The sequence below is a fragment of the Calliphora vicina genome, chromosome 3, assembly GCF_958450345.1.
Source record: "Calliphora vicina chromosome 3, idCalVici1.1, whole genome shotgun sequence".
NCBI lineage: Eukaryota > Metazoa > Arthropoda > Insecta > Diptera > Calliphoridae > Calliphora > Calliphora vicina.
The window spans coordinates 2,552,010-2,572,624 of NC_088782.1; the positions used below are offsets into that span (position 1 = coordinate 2,552,010).

At 27.6% G+C, this 20,615-nt stretch overlaps 1 protein-coding gene across 3 annotated transcripts in view; it reads right to left on the reverse strand.

The window, feature by feature from the left end:
• ZnT63C (zinc transporter 63C) overlaps window positions 1–20,615 on the reverse strand; it is a 36,954-nt gene that overhangs the window by 12,196 nt on the left and 4,143 nt on the right. For 2 of the 3 annotated variants that reach the window (XM_065502973.1, XM_065502974.1), the window contains exon 2: window positions 18,840–18,986. The exons of the other annotated variant lie outside the window; for it this stretch is intronic. The gene's annotated coding sequence lies outside the window, so the exon portion shown is untranslated. The remainder of the gene's footprint in view (window positions 1–18,839; window positions 18,987–20,615) is intronic. 3 annotated transcript variants of the gene reach the window in all.

Sequence of the window (20,615 nt, forward strand, 5' to 3'; positions counted from 1 at the left end):
TATTTAATTTTTGTATGAATCCAGGAACCAATGTTGAAAAAAATTATCAAAATTGGCTTAATAATTTCAAATAAAATGTATTTTCCCGATTTTATCCCCTCTTTTGTACCTTTTTTTATCGCCATTGCGGTTGTAAAATTTTATTCATATAAATTTCTGTATCGTTGTGGGAGCTCAAAATAAAATATTCGTATGTCAAATGTCAAATTATCGAAAAACATATTTTATGAAAAAGTACCAAAAATAAACACAATTTTTATGCCTTAAGGGTTCGAATTTCCAAAAAGTACCAAACTTATATTTTTTATTTTTTGATAACTAAAGAATACGATTTAAATTTTGTTTCTATGTTTATTGGTTTAAAAGATACATAGGGTGCCAAAAAAGTACCAAAATACAGTTTTTACCCGTTTTCTCGCCTAAATGTTCGAAAAGTACGAAACACCTGTCAGCTTATTTCTTAAATGGAGTAACATGCAATTTTAATTTTGTTTGTATCTTTATTAGTTTTGAAGATATAGGGTTACCGAATTTACCCTTTTTTACCCCCTAAACGTTCGAATTTCCAAAAATCCATTCTTAGTGGATCGTTTTAGGGAGGGAGGAACCCACAGTTAAAATTTCATGATTCTAGGTTCAGTCGTTTGGGCTGTGCGATGATGAATCAGTCAGTCAGTAACGTTACTCTTTTATATATATAGATTATTATTTTTCTTTTGTCTTCCATAGCGATTTCAATCCAGAAAAAAAATTACATGGCTGACAAACTCGTGGAAATTAGGTGAATCATGCGTGTCATAGGAGATATAAATATTATTGATTCTTATGAAATTCAGAACCGATTTCTATTTAAAAATGCAAGAAAAACAAGTCCTTCCGACCAAAAACTTTTTGGTCAATTGTAATGATTATGTAAAACCAAAAAAAATAAAAATCTTTTATAATGGTTATCAAAGACCATAACAATATTGGTTATTTGTAACTGTTATTCAAACGCAATTGTTAAAAATTCTTGATAAACAATTATTTCAGGATTTTTTCCAATATTAGTTATAACACTTACATATGTCCCTGTTTAAAATGAAGAATTATTAAAAGTAATTCGATTTCAAAAACGAAAAAGTATATGATGTAGGTATGTATTTGTTTTTTTTTTTTTTTTTGCTGTTTTGGTGTTGCATTACCAACTATCAATAGAAAAGTGGTGTAAGCCTTTGCACAGAGCATAATATAACAAAGTAATGTAGCAAAAGTGGTGTAAGTTGAATATTCCACTAAGTATTTGATTTGGAGTAACACCACTTTTGCGTTGATAGCCTCATTATCTTTTCGTAAATTATTCTGACATTCATTTTCATTTGATAATGTAAACATTTTTTTTAATTACATATGTATTTTTTAACAAAATTGTATTTCTATTCTTCTAAATTAAATTTGGTTTTCTTTATAATAAAAAAAACTAATGTATTTATACTAAACAAATTATAGAATCAGAAACGTATCAGCTTTTCTGTTTACAGTGAGGTACAATTGTAAATGTAATCTTATATATAAATAGGCCACACGTTTTTTTGTGGTACACTTTTAAGTATGTTATTGTCCACCGATATTGATAAAACTTATATGGTTTAAAAGGTTATTTTCTTTAGATGTGCACAATATAATTTTTTTTTTTTTAAATTCTTTTCATAAAAGTGGTAAAAAGCGTTTTAAATTTGCTTGAAATACACGTGTATTTGTACACAAACGTGAAAAATATTTTTGTGTATAATCAAAAGTAACTGTATATTTTCGTTATTAGTGGTCGAATTTTGACCACCAGGCGATCCTAGTAATAAATAATTCTATGACAAAATTAATTATGTATTTTCAAAAATTAGTTCTCGAATATGTTAAATTTCAAAATTTTTTAAAATTTGCACCACATTTTTGAAAAATTTAACTGGCAATCTTAGTTAAAACCTACTATATAAACAAATAAGATAGATGTCTACAAATGTCACATACTACAATATGTATTAAAATGTTCAAAGCATGTGATTTCTTTTTACACACAAATTTGATTGTTAAATTCTGGCACGTAATTGCAAAATTTTATGTCCGCCTCATAAAGAAATCCCACAAAATATTTAGAGTTCAGAAAAGCCCAAGTATAGTAGTATTGCTTTTGTCAAATGATGTTACGTCGACGCGTTTGTTTTGCAGCAACAGTTTACATTTAAACCGCCAACCGATTAATTTAGACATGACAAAAAACATGTATAAATTATTGACAGTGGTTTTCTTATTTATCGAAACACACATACATACATACATATTGTTTTATCAAATATAATATTTATAATGACAGGTTAAAAGTTAATATAAACACACAAAATTGACTATTCTATCATATCATATTATAGCAGTGTCTTGTCTTATCACATTTAAATATTTTTGATAATTGCTAAATATACAAGTTGGAAACTAAATCAATTGCACATAATTGTTAATAACTAAAGCTGTTATTCATAATGAAATTTTTATTTTATAAAAGATTTATAATACAAAATTTGTATAAACCTTAGATAAAATACAAATTTCATTATGAATATTATTTAGATTTTTAAAACAATGTATTGACAAAAGAACTAAACATTTAAAAGCGTGCAATTGCATAATTTTATTATCAATCTTTTAAATAATAAAATTATTTGAACTTTATTGTTAATAAATTAATGATTTTATTTAAAATAAATGCCATGAACATTTCGATTAATCTTCAAATAAATTGCTTATTAAACGATTTCATAATTTTACGATCGACTACTTTAAAAACGATTATAATTTAGCTATTAATTAATGTTATCTAAATTGTTGTTGATCAACTTTAAAATTCAGCTATCAGTTTAAGCAACTTTTACTTTAATATTAACAAGTAAGAGTGTTTTGTTCCGAATCTTACATATACCTAGTAGTTCCATAAGTGCTGGTGCAATTATTATTGCCCCTACTGTAAGAAATGTACTGATTATACATGCGTCATATTTACACTATGTATTTGACAAGTGCCATTTATACTTCACTTACGCATTACAAGTTATAGGCTTGTGTTATTTAAAATCATGCAATAAGGTGATATTCAAAACCGTATTATAATTTTTGGTCTAAAAACATTTGACATAGATATAGGCCACATTTTTCGAACGTTTAAAGACACTGGTGAAGTGGTTGACCCCTTTGATATTGTCTTCCTCGCAGCGCACGAAGTCCCACAGCTATTAAAACTGTTGGGAACCGAAATATGACTTGAGATTTCGGGCTTTCAAGAGACTACCAACATCAACTTGAGGCGGCACTGAAGTAGATACACAAGCAAATATCAAAAGTACTGCTTCATCAGTACGTAAATAAAGCCCAGGGCTATAAAATGTTGGTCCTATCACCAAGCGATGGCAAATGTTGTGTTATTTACGATATCACAAAAACGTTTTATTTACAGTCTCAAATTAGTATTACTTTTTTATAGTAAAACAGCAAATTTGTTCCCGTTACCACAAACTTTAAATATATGGTCAATTCACAAGGTCTCTTATCAGTCATATTGTCACAATGTCCTAATATATCACGACTCGGCAGCTCGGCTTAACCGACTCTTAGGCATTCGGCGCAGGTCTCTGCTGGTTGGCTACGATAACACAATAAACATAGCATACAAAGTAGTATTACTTTAGGACATTTTTTGCTTTAAAAAAACAATAAAAAACATTGTGAAATATTAGGACATTACGACAATATGACATGATAAGAGAGCTTGTGAATTGACCAATAGATTCGAGACAGTTAGTTACAGTGGTGGCCAGCAGGTAATTAAGAAAAAAATTGTTTGCTAAATTCCATGTGATTGTCAATTATTTTTTAAAATATTTCCACAAATATGTATGCATGAGGACTGTTTTAACACACAAGTGTGTTTTTTCAACTGTGTCAATTCATACATATTCACCACGAACATATAAGATTTTTCTACAACATGACCAAACATTTATATCATTATATTTTTATTATTATAAAATATTCGGACCAAATTTCGCATTTTTAGTTCCATTAGTTTCGGTCATATCATGTTATTAACATCGGATGTTCGCTGAATTTTAAGTTCGATAGAGCCAAAACAAAAGGAATTAAGGGTATGAAATTTATTATTAATTTTTCTAGTTTCTCAAAAATGTTTGGAAAAATCGGTACAATATATATGGAAATACGTTGCCACATATCTTTGTCCATATATATTGTACCGATTTTTCCAAACATGTTTGAGAAACTAGAAAAATTAATAATAAATTTCATACCCTTAAGTCCTTTTGTTTTGGCTCTATCGAACTTAAAATTCAGTTGATGAAAAAAAATTCAAGTATTTGTCTTAAATAGCTGGCCAACACTGTATACATATGTATAAAAAAAATAAAAAATAAAAATATTATTTCCAAACTTCACCGCGTTTTGTGAGTGAACTTTTTTGACAACCGCGAAATAGTAATACTAATTTTTTTAAATAACTTTCGATTGTGCTGGGGCCATTTTGATATTTACAAAAAATGTAATAAAGTAATAGTAAAAATCGATTTAAAATCCATAAAGTCGACAAGTATTTAAAATTTCGTATCATAAAACAAATTTCAAACTGAATTTAAAATTTTGTTTTATTTTATATTTTGAAATAATCTTTTTCAGCCTAACTACAAAAGCCTTAAAGTCGATTTTAAGTCCATAAAGTTGACTATTATTTTAAATTTCGTACCATAAAACAAATTTCAAATATAATTTAAAATGTTGTTTTATTATTTTAAAAAAAGCTTTTTGTTTTGAACTTTTATGTGCATTTTATTTTTTTAATTTTTTAAAATTTCTTTTCTTTTTATTTACTTACATTGAGAAATAGTTTCAATTATTTGAATGTTTTTATTGAAAAAAGTTTTGCAGCTTTTTTCAAATATTTCTCATGGTACGGAAAAAACAAAAGTTCTATTTTAAAATAAAGTCGACTTTAACAAAATTTAACTTAAAAATTTCTTTTGAGGTTGGTTAGGCTGATGAAGAAAAGAAATTATTTTTTTTTTTTAAATTTTAAAATGATCGAAATATTTTAATTTTAATTATGACAAAGTAATAACTAATATACAATGTTTATTAAACATATTTATTATTAATTTCAAATTTGTAACATGTTTTTTCTGATTGTTAAATAACACACACATACTTAAAATGTTCGCTTTACAAACAATAAAACCCTAAAATGATGTAAGTCATTGTTCCAAATAAAAGTAAGACATTTAAAAAAAAATGAATGTTAAAAATAAACAAATTAAAACAATTTCCATATTTAGGTGAAAGTGAAATGTAAGGCATTCATACATAAATTGTGATTATTAATGAGAACACACACAATAAATAATTTGAGCCATATAAATGATCTTTGGAATATCATATGTATTTAAATAAATAAACAAACATTTATGTTGTATTCTAATTTATTTTGTTTCGTTTTTATGTCAATTTCATTATAAAGTTTACAGTATTCTTGGCATACATTTTGTTTTCTCAACCAATTTCGTTGCTTTTGTTTTCTATTAAGAATGAACAGAAATCTGTATAAAATCATATTTGTATAACCCAGTTAAATTAAGAACAAATAAATGTATGTACAATGTACATATGTGATGCGTGTTCGTGTGAATTATAACCTTGAATGGAGGAAGAATTATTACCAAGAGTACAACAAATATTAACCGTCCAACAATCAACCGCCCCATAGTTACCAACTACAATGTACGGACGGGAGAAAGATAAGTAAAGCAAGTTTTAGGTTATTCTTTGTTTGCATTGGCTCTGAAATACACACAAACTGGGGAATTAAACGCATTTTATTACGGTTATTGTATATTGTTGTTAGTTAGTAATTAAAACAAACTAAATATAATAATAATAATATTTATATACAGTTAGTGTCATTAATATTCGGTTTTATTCATTCCACATATTGAAATAAGGTTTCTTAAGCCGTATTTGGTTTTTTAAGCTTATTTTTTTTGCGTAATTATTAAAAATGCAATTAAGTATTAGAAAATGCAAAATTTTATTTAAAAACGATAACAGTTCAAATAAAAAATGAATTTAATTCCTGTAACATAAAATATTAATCGTCATTAATATTCGGTTTTACTGACTATAAATAAATAAATAACTAATTTTAAAAACTATAATACTTAAGTTTAGTACCGTGTGGGATAACCATTTTGTTTGATAACTTCGCTTAGACGATTTGACATGTTTTTGACCATGCTACCTGTATAAGCCACAGAGATGCGGTCAAATTCTTCTTGAAGCTTAGATTTTAGCTCGGTTATAGATGTTATTTTGTGTTTTCGGATGCGCCGGTCTAACTCATCCCACAAATTCTCAATCGGATTGAGGTCTGGGGACTGAGCAGGTGGTTGAAGAACCTTGGAACAATTATAAAGGAGCCATTCTTGAATTAAACGCGACTTGTGTTCTGGGTCGTTATCTTGATAACATTTTAACGAGTCCAAAATACCCAGCTTATCAGCATTTTGTTTTAAATTTTGGCACAGAATATTTAAGTATGACTCCATATTCATGATTCCATCAATGAATACCAATTTTCTAACACCCGTAGCTCCCATACAACCCCACACCATAACGTGACCATTTCCATGTTTTACAGCTGGTTTCAAATTTTGAGGTTGTAGCTCTTCGTTTGGTGTTCGCCATACCATTACGTACCCATTGGATCCAAATACATTGTATTTGCTTTCATCTGCAAAAAGAACATAATCCCACTAAGATTTCGGTTTATTAAGGTACTCCCTTGCGAAACTCAAACGAGCTTTTCGGTTACGTAAATTAACCAATGGCTTACGCCGTGCTACCCGACCATTAAAATCTTTTGCCTTTATAGTTCTTCGGATGGTAGATGTTGACACTTCTTTCCCAAACTCATTTAAGACATCTGTGGCAATTTTTGGTGCACTTAAGCGCGGATTCGCTTTAATTTTTCTAACAATCGAATTCTCTTCGCGATCGGTTAGTTTTTTGGCTTGCCTGTCTGCTTTAGTAAGTGCATTCTACCTTCATTTTTGTACCTTCGGACTATGTCTCCAACTGTATTCTTCTTCATATTAAGCATTTCCGAAATTGTTTTGTAACTTTTACCCGTTTTGAAGTGAAAAATTACAACTTCTATCTTTTCGGGAGTATTTTTTCCTTTGCGTCCCATTTTCGCCTCTGGCAACAAACTATATTTTTTTACCACAAAATATAAAAATTATTATTAACTTTTGTTAAGTTGTATTAATATTTTGCAAAAAATTTACTTAACTGACCGGTTTTTGACAATTTTTTCAGAAATAACGGAAAAAACCGAATAATAATGACACGCAATAAATTGGGTTTACATACTTTCATCAATATATCAAGGTCGGAGGGTAACCACCAAACCATTTATGTAAATTTTTTTGAACACTTGCTCTGTTAGATTTTTTTGACATTTTTCTTTTTCCGATAATTATATCTTTATCGATAATACCAGCATATTTATATAGTTAAAGTAATAAACCGAATATTAATGACACTAACTGTATATATTTACAAATCTTCATATGGAACATATGTATATACAATTTTTAGCTGATAAGATAAATAGAACTAGACATTACTACACATGTATAGTGACTCCCATTAATAAACGTTTTTTTTTTTTTAAATGTGTAATTAAAAATATCCCAACATTTCACACCTACATATGTATGTACATATCTTAAAGGACAAAGGAATTGTTCGTTTTATTTTATTCGTAGAATTGGATTCGTTTGTATAATGCTTAAGCATATCATGCAGATGGGACGCATCCCCATGTTACAGACGAACTTTCAGTGATCGATACAGATAGACCTTGATGGCCTGTAAGATATCTGTGATCTTCCCTATGGCCCTGGTACATGCATAAATAGCAATAGCTGTCTTGAGATTGATACAAAACCTGTCAATGAGACTAACTAAACATAGTGAAGATTGCAAGCATTGAAAACAAAATAATAATAATTTTATATGATAGTATACTGATGATAATTCCATGAGAATATAGATAAAAATAGGTAAAAATCGTGGTAGCCATTTATTTTGCGATTTTCCCGAATTTAAATAAAAACTGAACCAGGACTGTAACGAATATACTGATGTATCAATAGACCCGATAGACTAGACGATAGTGTGCTGAGTGTTGCGGGTTCGATTCCCACCAGAGACTCTGTGTGTATCTGCAGACAAGCAAAATGCTTCGCAGTCAACTTACTGACAAACAGACTATATAGTCTCCGCTATCTATAACGATTCAGAATATACATATATTTTATGAAGTCGTAAATGAAAATTTTTGATATTACAAACGGAATGAAAAACTTATATATCGTCCCCTTAATAAAACAACAGTGTATAATTTTTTTGCCATTTCGGAAAAATTGAGTTTAAAATGTTTGTGTTAGTAGACATCTAGAACAAAAGTTATATTTCAATTGATCTTTTGACCCACTTTGTGGAAGTAGAATTTCACCAAATTTTGACCACATATAGAATCAGTTATGTAGATTCTTATTATGCAATAATGGTGTATATGCTTATACGCTATTGTTTTATTGAGGGGACGATATGAGGATATGAGTGCAGTGGTATATTCAGCTTACATCACATTTGTTCTATTACTTTGTTATATTAAGGTCTGTATGAAACGATTTTTTTAGCTCCATCTGCTTTTGAGAGTTGGTAACGGTAAGGAATGTATGTAAAACCATGTCAAACAATTTGCAGATACAAAAGACAAATAAAAACAACGTTTATTATTGTTAGTCACTGTACACACATGTCCATGCCTGTACGTTTTGTTTATCATGTTCAAACATGATAATAAGTAGATGTATTTTATCATAATAATGATTAAATTGCTAAATATTTTGTTACAAATTATTGCGGTTTCACTTTTTAATAACTTCAAGTAAAGGATCTACTTTTCTTATCTTCTTTTTAAATAAAACCTTTACTGTCAATTTAAAATGCTTGTAAATGCTAAAACAAAAAGTCTACAATTTTGTTGATAATATGTGTCTGATAAATAATTTTTTTTTTAAGAAAATAGAAAAAAATCGTTAAGGAAAAGCACGTAGCACGTGGTGCTACATAATTGACAATGCGTAGCAAGGGTATATAAATATAGGTTTATGTTTGTCAATCCGTTTTGTAAAATATATAGTGGTTGACAATACAATGGAAACTTTTCCAAATATTTTATTAATACTTTTATTTATTTATATTAACAAAAAAAAAGAACATAATTAAAATAGAAAATTAACTATTATGGTATTGACAAAACAATGGAATTCTCTTATAACCACAACATATAAAGCTTCCTTCTAGGTATAATTTATAGTCCGTATTTTGCGATCTACACTTTCCCATAGTTTTCTATGGGATTGATTTCTGGCTATTGGACACGTACCTCATTGGATTGTAACCACTCGGCTACAATCCTAGAGATGTTTTTAGTTCATTGTCGAGCTGGAATCTCCGAACTACGGACATATTTTCCTCAGCGTATGGATACTGGATCTGCCACCACCAAACTTGACTGTCATATCTTTCTTGTAGTCCAGTCCAGACCGGAGTATAAGTCCGTATTAGAAAAAACTCTGCCTGGATTCATCCGGATAGAGAACAGTATCGACCATTTAAATGTTCTTTGGCAAATAATAATTATTATTAATATTTTTTTCCCGGGCAATAGCAAACAATATCATACTAATTTTCCCTTCGGAAAACAGTTCGAAAACTAATTTGAAATTTTATATTATTGATTATAACCTCCCGGGGAGTAATTTTCGGAAATTTCTTAAACTCTCTTGCTATAAAATTATCTTGTCTTGTAGTTTTACATAGGGCTGTGTTATTGAAAACTGAAACTAGGGAATAAAGTTTCCTAAACAATAATAGTTAATAGTTGAGCCCTGTTGAGGATCCTGTTTGGGAACAAGTTTATTAAGCGTTACATGTTCTGTATTACAGTTTGATCTGATTTACCTTCCTGAAATTATTTCAAAGTAGCAATGTAATACAAAAAATATGAATAAATTGCACACAAAACATTTAAAATTTTCACATAAAATACAACATGTTATTTTGAATTGTAAAAAGGCATTAATGTGTTGTAATTCATTGAAATTAACTTTGAAAAATCAATTTGTCAAGACAATGCTTAGACAGTATGTAAATCTATATTAGTACACACATACTATACTTTATTTAGATTGAAAAAATAATATCATTTCTATTTCTATAAAAATGTATAAAAAAAGAGAGAAAAAAATAAAATAAAATTATAAAATCAAACCTCGTGCTATTCTATGCACGTGTTTAACCTTCATGTCATTTCGTAGTATTCGATTGGAAATCACTACTTGTCTATTTTTAATTTTGTTTGATTTTTTTTTATATTTTAAATAATAATTACATTTTTTACTTTGATAATGATTGAAGCACCAATAACCTTAAACTTAATAATGTACACGAATGTATTTGCTTGGTGGTATGCTAGGAGAAGTCCGATTAAGGGTTATTAGTTTTAGGAAGACTTATAAGCAGGGCAACCAAAACTATGCAATATCATATTTTGTGCTGTGCGTTGTATAAATATATTAGTTAGTTATTTATCCGTTTCAGACAATATTAAGAATTTTTGGCATCGATTTGTTATTGCATATTTTTGCATATTTTGCGTTTTATTGCATATTTGACTCATAACTGCATATTTCTCTTGCATATTTTCTTTTTTTTTCATTAGTTTTTTTTTTAATACAATTTTATTGTTTGTATATTTTACAATTTTGTTAAGGTCCAATGATAATTGGCCTAAGCTACTTAAAGAAAAAATGAGAGTATCCATAATCGACTTATCTTTAATGAATTTTCGTTGACTTAAATGAGATTAGTTTCACACAATTATTAAAATTGAAAAAATAGTAAAAAAAACGTAAAAAATTAAATGTAAATTTCTAAATTGTGTTATTATGGGTAACTTCTTAACACAATTTTGGATACATTTAAAAAAAGAAACTTAAGGCTGAGACAGTTATGGTTGGGCATTAACAGTTTACCACTAATATAAAATTAAACAAAACTTCAGAATATTAAGATCCACCGAAAATCTTACGTTCAAAGCACGTTGATAGATTTAAACAAATTGTAACAAAGATATTAAGAAATCAGAAAAATATACATGGATATCGATAGACGAAACAATGGATGATTTCTTTAATTGTCGCAGTTTTAACTAGAACAAATCATTCCACTATTGTAAGGCTTTTTTATAATTCTATTTAAATTTTGGAAGCCGAATTAAAAAAAATCGATTGCAATTTTTACCAACAACTTAGAGTTTTTGAAGCATATTCAAATGATATAAAAGTGATTTTTAAAGCTTTATGTAGAATAAAAATATATCGAGAAATTTATCCGGAACATCCAGAATATGGGGCACATGGATTGAGCAAGTAAAATATGCCACTACTTACAAAAACAAAGTTTGAAGTATAAGGCAGTTTAAAAGATGAGACAAATCAACTCTACGGAAATCTAAAACAAAGATTTAGTTTGAACATTTAAAAACTTAAGAAAACAGATAGTAATTTATTGCTAAATATAATAAAATGAATTGAATCAAACTATTTTCATGTAGTGCAAAAGACAGTACAATCGAAATTTATTCCTATAATAAACAATTTTAATTAATCAGTTCAATATTTTATTTACTTCTTATATATTTGTTTAATAAAACGTTGAAGTCAAACAGTAACCAACTATTTTTAAGAGCATATTTTACTTTTATAAGTGCATATTTTATGAGCATATTTTTGGTTGCCCTGCTTATAAGTAAAGAAATTTGGCTTGCTATCGTTTACATTATTAATAAAATTATTAATCCTATATGACCTCAACTATATATTTTAAAGAATCCAAGCTTGAATGTCAACTACATATTTCTATTTGATATAAACAATGACAAATTTTCCTAAACAGTTTCAATTTAAAAATTTATAAGAATTTCACATAAAAACAATCGAATTTTGAATTGTTCTTTTGGTGTATATAAATAAAGTATTAATCAATTTGAAAAATCACTGGTAACAACTGTTACTGAATATAGCAAGTAAAGTAGCAGGAACTTTTAACATTTCAGTGGTATTACATTTTTTTGTCTCTGCTTAATTCGATTACTTCCCTGTTTTTGGTTAACATAAGAGCAAATTTATGAAATGAAAATAATACATAACATTGTTGTTATTTTGCTTAACATAGACAGAACGTTATCATGGTCACTGTTTAAAAGAACAGTGATTTACAAATCACGTTCACTGGCAACGACGTTCTTCAAAAATCACGTGAAAAATTCCATAAGTTCATGTTTTAAAAACATGACCTCTTACTGATTAAGATACAATACAATTTACTAGGTTTTTTATTGCAATATAGTAAATTTTAACGTTTTTAAGCTTTATGTATCCATACGCTGTGGAAAATATGCCCTTAGTTTGGAGATTACAGCACTAGAATGAATGACTCCAAATACACCGAATTTTGAAGTGACCTGCTCAATCAATCACTTTATATCAATTTCATAGAAAACCTATTGTAGATTGCAAAATATGGACTCAAAATTATACTTCGAAGGAATCTTTATCAGATACGATTATAAGAGAATTTCTAAATATTTCAAAGGGAACGTTGCCGACGAGTTACTTTGACAATTAGAGACAATTTTTATAAAAACGAAATTTAAGTTCCCATTGTTCCACAATAATAAAGATTTTTATATTTTCAGAATTTAATAAAACTCAGAATAAAAAAAATAATATCTATATTAAATAAATACAGAAGCATTTTTATTATTAACTTTTGCAAAAAATACAAAATAAATGTAAATAAAATACCCCTATTTTTCAAAAATTCATAGTTTTTGTAATGGAATTTAATACACTCAATCTATTAGAATAACATTTTTATTTATTGATATTTGTTTTCAGTTTGCTTGAATTGAAACTGTATATTGTCCGATTGTACGTGTTTATATGAACGTATTTATTTGGTTTTCTAACTTGATAAAAATTCTATTGAATTTTTTGATATTTTTAAACCCAAATATTTTACATTGCTGCCGATCTTTGTTATTGTTTAATTAAATAAATTAGCAGATTGTTAATAATTAATATACGTAAGATATTTATTGAAACTATTATGACTATTGATTATATTATCGATAAAGTTGTTAAATATAATTTAGTTGAATATATATATGATCAGTCATCATCATTAAAGAAACGAATATTATTCAAATAAAATCTATAAATTTTGCCAAAAATTGTATTTAATAAAAATTAAATTTGAATATAATGTAATGTAATATGGAGGTGATATTGAATTTTCTTTTAAGAAGATGAATAGGGCTCAATTGTATTTATTAATTCAAATTGCATTTAACGTTCTCATCTATCCATATAGTGGTCTTTAGGGCTTTCGGTTTAATTTCTGAAATAATTTCGGTGGTTTCTGGATATTCAAAAACTTACTCAAGCCAGTGAAAAAACATTATCCGATATAAAAGTTATTTTTAAAACAAGAAAATATTAATATTTATTTTTTTTTTTAAATTACATAAACGTTTATAAAGCAGCAGCACAAATTATACAGATATGAATCAGCTGGTTTCAGAAGAAAAATAACAAAAGAAAATGTCAAAATGGTTGTGGGTGTCAAATATATTTCACACTAGTTTCCTATTGAAATTATAATTTTTCTCTTGCTCTGCAAATCACAACAATTGCAAAACTTTTTTGACAACTGTCATTTGTTTCATATCTGTAATAATCTGTGAGCAACAGCTTAAAGAAATATATATATAACATTTTATCAGTCATACTTTTAAACATTAAAAAATAAATTCGAATACATATAATGAATAATATTGTAACATCTGTTTAATTTTTGTAAATAATAATATAAATCAGTATAATCTCCTCAAACAATTCATAATTGTCAATATTACATCCCTAAAAGTATAATCTCCATTGGTTATTGGTATGTGTTATATTTTATTATACATACTACTATTTATTTATGTAAAAGTGCTCAATAATCTTCCGATTTAACTAAAAACACGATTCTTCAAAACTTTTGATTGTATGTATAGTAATGAGGTGTGTTTAAAAACTGCAAGATTTTTTTTTGTTCAACTTCTATTTTATAAAGTCAAAATTGTAATGTACGTAAATTAATATTGAGTAACAATGTTCGAATGTGATGATATGTTAATAATACTAATAATGAAAATAAATAAAATAAAAACAAAAGTTGATAGCATTACTAAAGAGGTGTACAGCGATAAATTATTCAAATCACGCACTAAAGGCTTAAATATTTTTGGAAATATAAATAAAAATGAGCTTTTTGTGAGTATTTTTTTTTTGTATTCAAATCATTTTTCTCTTTGATTTGATATTTTCTCATCAATTGAGGTAAATAATTTTTAGGTTTAAATTTTCTCATTCATAAAACAATAAGGGTATTCATTTCAAAAGAATGGGAAATTACACTCTGATTTTTTTACACAAAAAATCAAAAAAAAAGTTGAATAAATTTTAACCAAATTTTTCTTAAAACAAATAATAGTACATATCAAAAACAAGTAAGACAGCTATATTCGGCTGTGCCGAATCTTACATACCCTTCACCAAATTATACTTTAAAATAAAAATTTTAAATATTTTTAGGTAAACAAAATTAAAAATTTTTTTTTTTTAATTTTTTTAAAAAAAAATTTAATTTATTTGTGAAAAAAAAAATGTATTAATTAATTTTTAAACCTGCTCTTATGTTAACCAAAAACTAACATTTGCTGATTTAAAATGTTAATAAAAACATGGGAAAATAAAAGAATTAAGCAAAGACAAAAAAAAAATTAAAAGAACTGATATGTTACTTAACAATTCATTATAGTATACACTGTGTGGGAGAGACACACATAAAAGTTATATAGAGACGAGACGTAATTGTCAAAAACCTAAGTCTGTTATCAAAAGCCTATCTCTTGTAACAACAAAATACATGCTATATGTTTTGTTGTTGTATCAGACATATGATTTGTTGTAATTTTGTTTGTCAAATATCGAATCAATCAATCTCTGAGCCAATCGATCAAACAAAATAAAACCCAATTGTTTTATCTTGTTTGCTCAGTCGATTCGCAAAACTCCAGTAGAAAATGTATGGGATTAACACTCTATGCATATAACTATGAATTAATAGTATGTTAAACAATGTGAAAGAACGACGTTTTACAGTATGTTAAAAAGAAAGACAAGAAAAATATTTGGTACTTGCTACTTGCTATATTCAGCAATAGTTGTTACCAGTGATTTTTCAATCACGGTGATTAAATCACATGTATGGAAATAACGCTCATCTCAACTAAACGTTAATTGTAAACTGAACGAATATTCGGACTAGAATTAATGGAATGCAAATATTGAGACTGAATTGGGCAGATGTTGTAATTAAGTATATTTGCAGGTTTCACAAAATTTTAGAGATTTTTTTTAAATCTAAAACTTTAAAATTTTGAAAGTAAGGAGTGAGATCGAAAAATTCTTAACACACGTTTTTCATTACATTTTTTAACCCAAGTATTATTTGAATTTTTTTTTGATCAAGTTACCTTTGAAAAACATGTCAGTTATTATGTGTAATGTCAATTATATTAATTTTTTTGTTAATCTGATTAAAATGAGTGACCAGAAAAAAGTGCGTACTGAAATTATTAAATATTTTCAACAAAACCCAACTTGGTCTTACAAAAAGTTGGCCAAGCATACAAAGGTCTGCCGTCAAACTGTTTCCAATGTTATTAAACAGTACCGGGAGAACTTGTCAGTTGATAGAAAACCTGGTTCAGGTAGAAGGAATGGTCCACATGATGTTTCTAAAGCCAAAAAAATAGAACGCATTTTCAAAAGAGCTCCCAACACATCCGGTAGGAAAGCAGCCCGGTTAGCTCAGTGCTCGGACTATTTGGTACGAAAAGTTGAAGCTAATGCAGGTTTAAAAACATACAAGGCTCAAAAAGTTCCTGACAGGAACGCTACTAAAAATTTAGAGGCCAAAAACAGAGCACGGAAATTGAAGTCAAGTTTTATAAAAAAATATTCTTGCTGCATAATGGATGACGAAACGTATGTTCTGGCAGATTTTTCGCAACTTCCAGGTCAAAAATTTTATGTTGCTGATGCTCGAGGGAATGTTGAAGAAAAGTTTAGGACCCAAAAGCAGACAAAATTTCCCAGAAAGTTCTTGGTATGGCAAGCAATATGCAGTTGCGGCAAAAGAAGCCACTCATTTGTTACAACGGGCTCTATAAATACCGAAATTTACATCAAGGAATGTTTACAAAAAAGGCTGCTTCCATTCATAAGACTTCATAATGTGTCCACTTATTTTTGGCCTGACTTGGCATCCTGTCACTATGGCAAACAAGCCCTTGAGTGGTACAAGAACAATAATGTGGTATTTGTACCAAGAGAGGCAAATCCTCCAAACTGCCCGGAGCTAAGGCCAGTGGAGAGATATTGGGCTCTTGTTAAAAGAGAATTGAAGAGTACAAAAAAGGTGTCCAAAAGTGTGGTAGATTTTAAACGGAGATGGACTACATGTTCGAGCAAAGTGACAGAAAGCACTATAAAAACGTTAATGGAAGGGTTTCCGAAAAAGGTTCAAAATTTCATCACTAGTGATTAAAACTATAAAAATAATTTTTTTTGTAAATTGTAATAATAATTTCAATCAAATAAAAAAAAAATTAAAGCTGTAAGTTTAGTGGTTTCTTTTTTATAAACATATATGTATGTTAAGAATTTTTCGATCTCACTCCTTATGTAAAAGTTTTGTTTGGATCTGTAATAACCATAATCAAAATGGTGTAAAACACCACCAACACCAACAAAGTCTTTGTTTAATTAAAAATGCATACATACCCTGCCAACAATTACTATCCAAAAAGTGTCCCAAACGTATCATCTTGACGTTGAAACTCATCGAATATGATATCGCTTTCTTATCGTAATAGTGTCACAGTGCGGGAAAAAACGTGCCACGCATATGTTACCTACCAATTTTTTGTATTATTATTATATCTAAATTTATGTCTAAAAAGTGTCCAGAGAGAAGATAATGTTTCCAATTCTGCTTCTTGCATTAAAATTCTTGCATTAAATATTTTATTGCATTCCAGTTATGAAAACACTATGCATATACTTATTAACATTAAAAATAAATAAAATAATGATATAACTTAACTTAATATGACTTTAATTAAAAATTAGAGTATAAAAAATTATATAAAATATGTTTCATTAATTAATTGAAATACGTATTTACATTTTTAAAAAAAAAATCACTAGTTATTGCACTAACTAGAGTTAGTGCAATAACTAGTGATTTTTTTATATAGGTATATACCTTTAAAAAAAACTTTATTTATTGATACACTTTTCTCAAACACTTCAATTACATACATATATAATTTAAATTAATCACTAATTATTTAATAAAACTTTATTTATCACTATTTAATTTAAACTTAAGTTAAAACACACACTTTTTGTTTAACACAACCGAAAATTCATAAATATACTGAGTATTGTCATGTTCTTCTTCTTTCTTTTAAAATGTAAACAGTAAAAAGTCGGTATTAATGTACACAATTTGTTATTGTAAAATTTGTCACTAACCAAAAATAATATTCTTTTGTATACTAAAATGGATAATGTACTTTTTAATATTATCTATTAAGTTAATTTTTAGTGATCTTTGTTTGTAACTAAAATGTACTTTAAGATGAGCATAATTCGATAGTAATGTAATTTGTTTTTGTAAAATGTTTTTTATATGCTGAGTAACATTTTTGCGACACAAAAGAGACACATTTTAGTATACATATCGAAAATATAACTTCCAATTGCTAGCAGGGTAGCAGTTCAAGAGTTGAAATCTTAATAATTATGATAACTCATCACAATAACAAAATGAATGAGAATGATTCATTTGTTGAAGCAGCAGCACACATACTTATTTATTATTTGTTTTTTTTCTACTTTAAGTGTCTGTGAAATACCTGATGATGACAGCAATTTGTAACTAAAAAATAAATAGCACAGATAGAATAATAATACCTGCTTAATGCTGATATTATGAAAACCAATTTCTTAGAGCATTTCTGTATATATTTATTTGTCAACAATAATACAAATATTTTTTACACATTTGTTATTTGAGCCGGCATTTTTTGTTGTGATCTCATTACCAGCAATATGAAAAATATTTATTTAGGTATCTGATTATAAGTCTAAGAATATTGAAGGAAGTAGAAAAATTTAAGTATATATTTCTAGGTATAAACATGAGCATTAGCTCTGAATTTAGTTTTGAGTTCCCCACCAGAGCAATATAGTTTTTTTAAACAAAATTAATTTAAAATAAAAAAATTATTTGAAATTTTTTTCATAATTATGTGTTTATAAATTAGTTTACCAACATTTTCTATATAAAAGTATTTTAACATCATTCTATTGAAGAGAAAATGGCTGCATATTAAAGTTAAAAATTTCCCAAAAAAAATTTATTAACATATGTATTTGTAATTAAACATTTTTAAAATCTTAATACATAAATAAGTTGTATTATTAACTTACCTTATAAAAAACTCCTTAAATGCGATTTGGTTTTATGAATGTGTATATTTAAACGTCTGGAGGTATGTATATAAACAGCCTGTTCTCAAAAGGAACAGTTGTTGAATTGAACAGCAGCAGCAATAACTGACAATTTTAAATGCAAAACTGTGTATGAAAGAAAAGCAACAATATTTTTAACTTTAATTAACTTGTATCAAGGACTGAAAGGGATTTTCATGATGACCATGTTGAAGTTGGTGAAGAATAATTCAATTTCATTCTTACACTTCTTTGAACAATTAACAAAGAGATGGAAAAACGGCAGTGGCAAAAAATAAATAAAAGTTTTAAAAAGCAAATGAGAGAAGAGGGTGGGGTGGTAGTGAGAAAATGATTAAACATTAATTTAACGTAATTATTTGCCACACTCTGTATGTATATTGGGATAGCTATTTATATTGTAAGTCTTTGCAATTTTAAGGTGGCATTATCAAGAATAGATTGCATATATAATCTATATTTTTCTATTGGTTATGAGGTCCTAGTTTTTTGCGCGTTTAAAATATGTTCGAGTGATAGAAGAATTTTTAATTTTGTATTGATTTTTCAAATAAATGTATATGTAAGTGTACAACTCAAGATTTATACAAATTATCGGTTAGCTAAGAAAAAACTAAATGAATTAAAAGCGAATGTCACAATATTCGCCCAACACATAACTTATCAAAGCAAAAAACCACGAGTGCCTCGATATTTGACCTATTTTGTTTTTCTATATCTGGATTACTAAGTCAATAACAAAATCTAATGATAAACATTTCAAAGACCTTTTTTTACCTACAAATTTGTTCAACAAATTTTAAATTAGTAATCATTTTTATGCTGAATGAATTTGATTATGAATTAATTCCAGTTTGAATTATTTCATCAATGAATGAATTCTATTCAAACAAAAGCCTTTGAATTGAGCTAATGAATTTGTTATGTTGGAAATGGTTGTATGGTGAATTGAATACATACATATTCAAAACTTGTTTCGGTTTGAAACAAATTTTGCCAGAATAATAGCCGAAATACTAATTCGAAACCGAATATTCGGTCGTATTCTAAAAATTTTACAAAAATTCTCAGAAAAATGGCTAATTTTATTTAAAAAAATTCTATTTTGATGAAATTTTATTTTTAAAATTACATTTTATTACTTTTTAAATCTATGAAATATTTTCAATTTCAAATACATTTATCAAATGAAACAAAATTTCAATACAAAATTTATTTTATAAAATAAAACCAATAAATTGAAAATTTGTTGAACGCATAGAGAATTATACAAGTATATAGTGACGAGACACTCCGTTTTGTCAAACAAAAATAACACAAATCATATGTCTGATACAACAACAAAATACATTGACTAACATGTGTTATGTTGCTGCGAGAGTTAGGTTTTTGACAAAAGATAATCAATGTTTAAATATATTTTTTTCATACAAAAAAAATATTTAAACATTGATAAAGCTTAACTATGTTTAAAATATTGATAAGTTACCTGGCCTTAGTTAGGTTTTTGACAACTACGTCTCTTCTCTATGTTACCCTATGGTTGAACCGATTAAATGAAGTTTAAGATCATATAGGTACACCGAGTGCGGCTTATAATATTAGTTCGGACATTTTGGAGACTTATGGGTCTATTATGGATGGCAACCGAACTATCAGTTGCTGTTGCCAAACTGGCAACCTGAATTTTGTTGTAGGCCTCAGGCAACGCAACTAAAGTTCGGTTTCCATCCA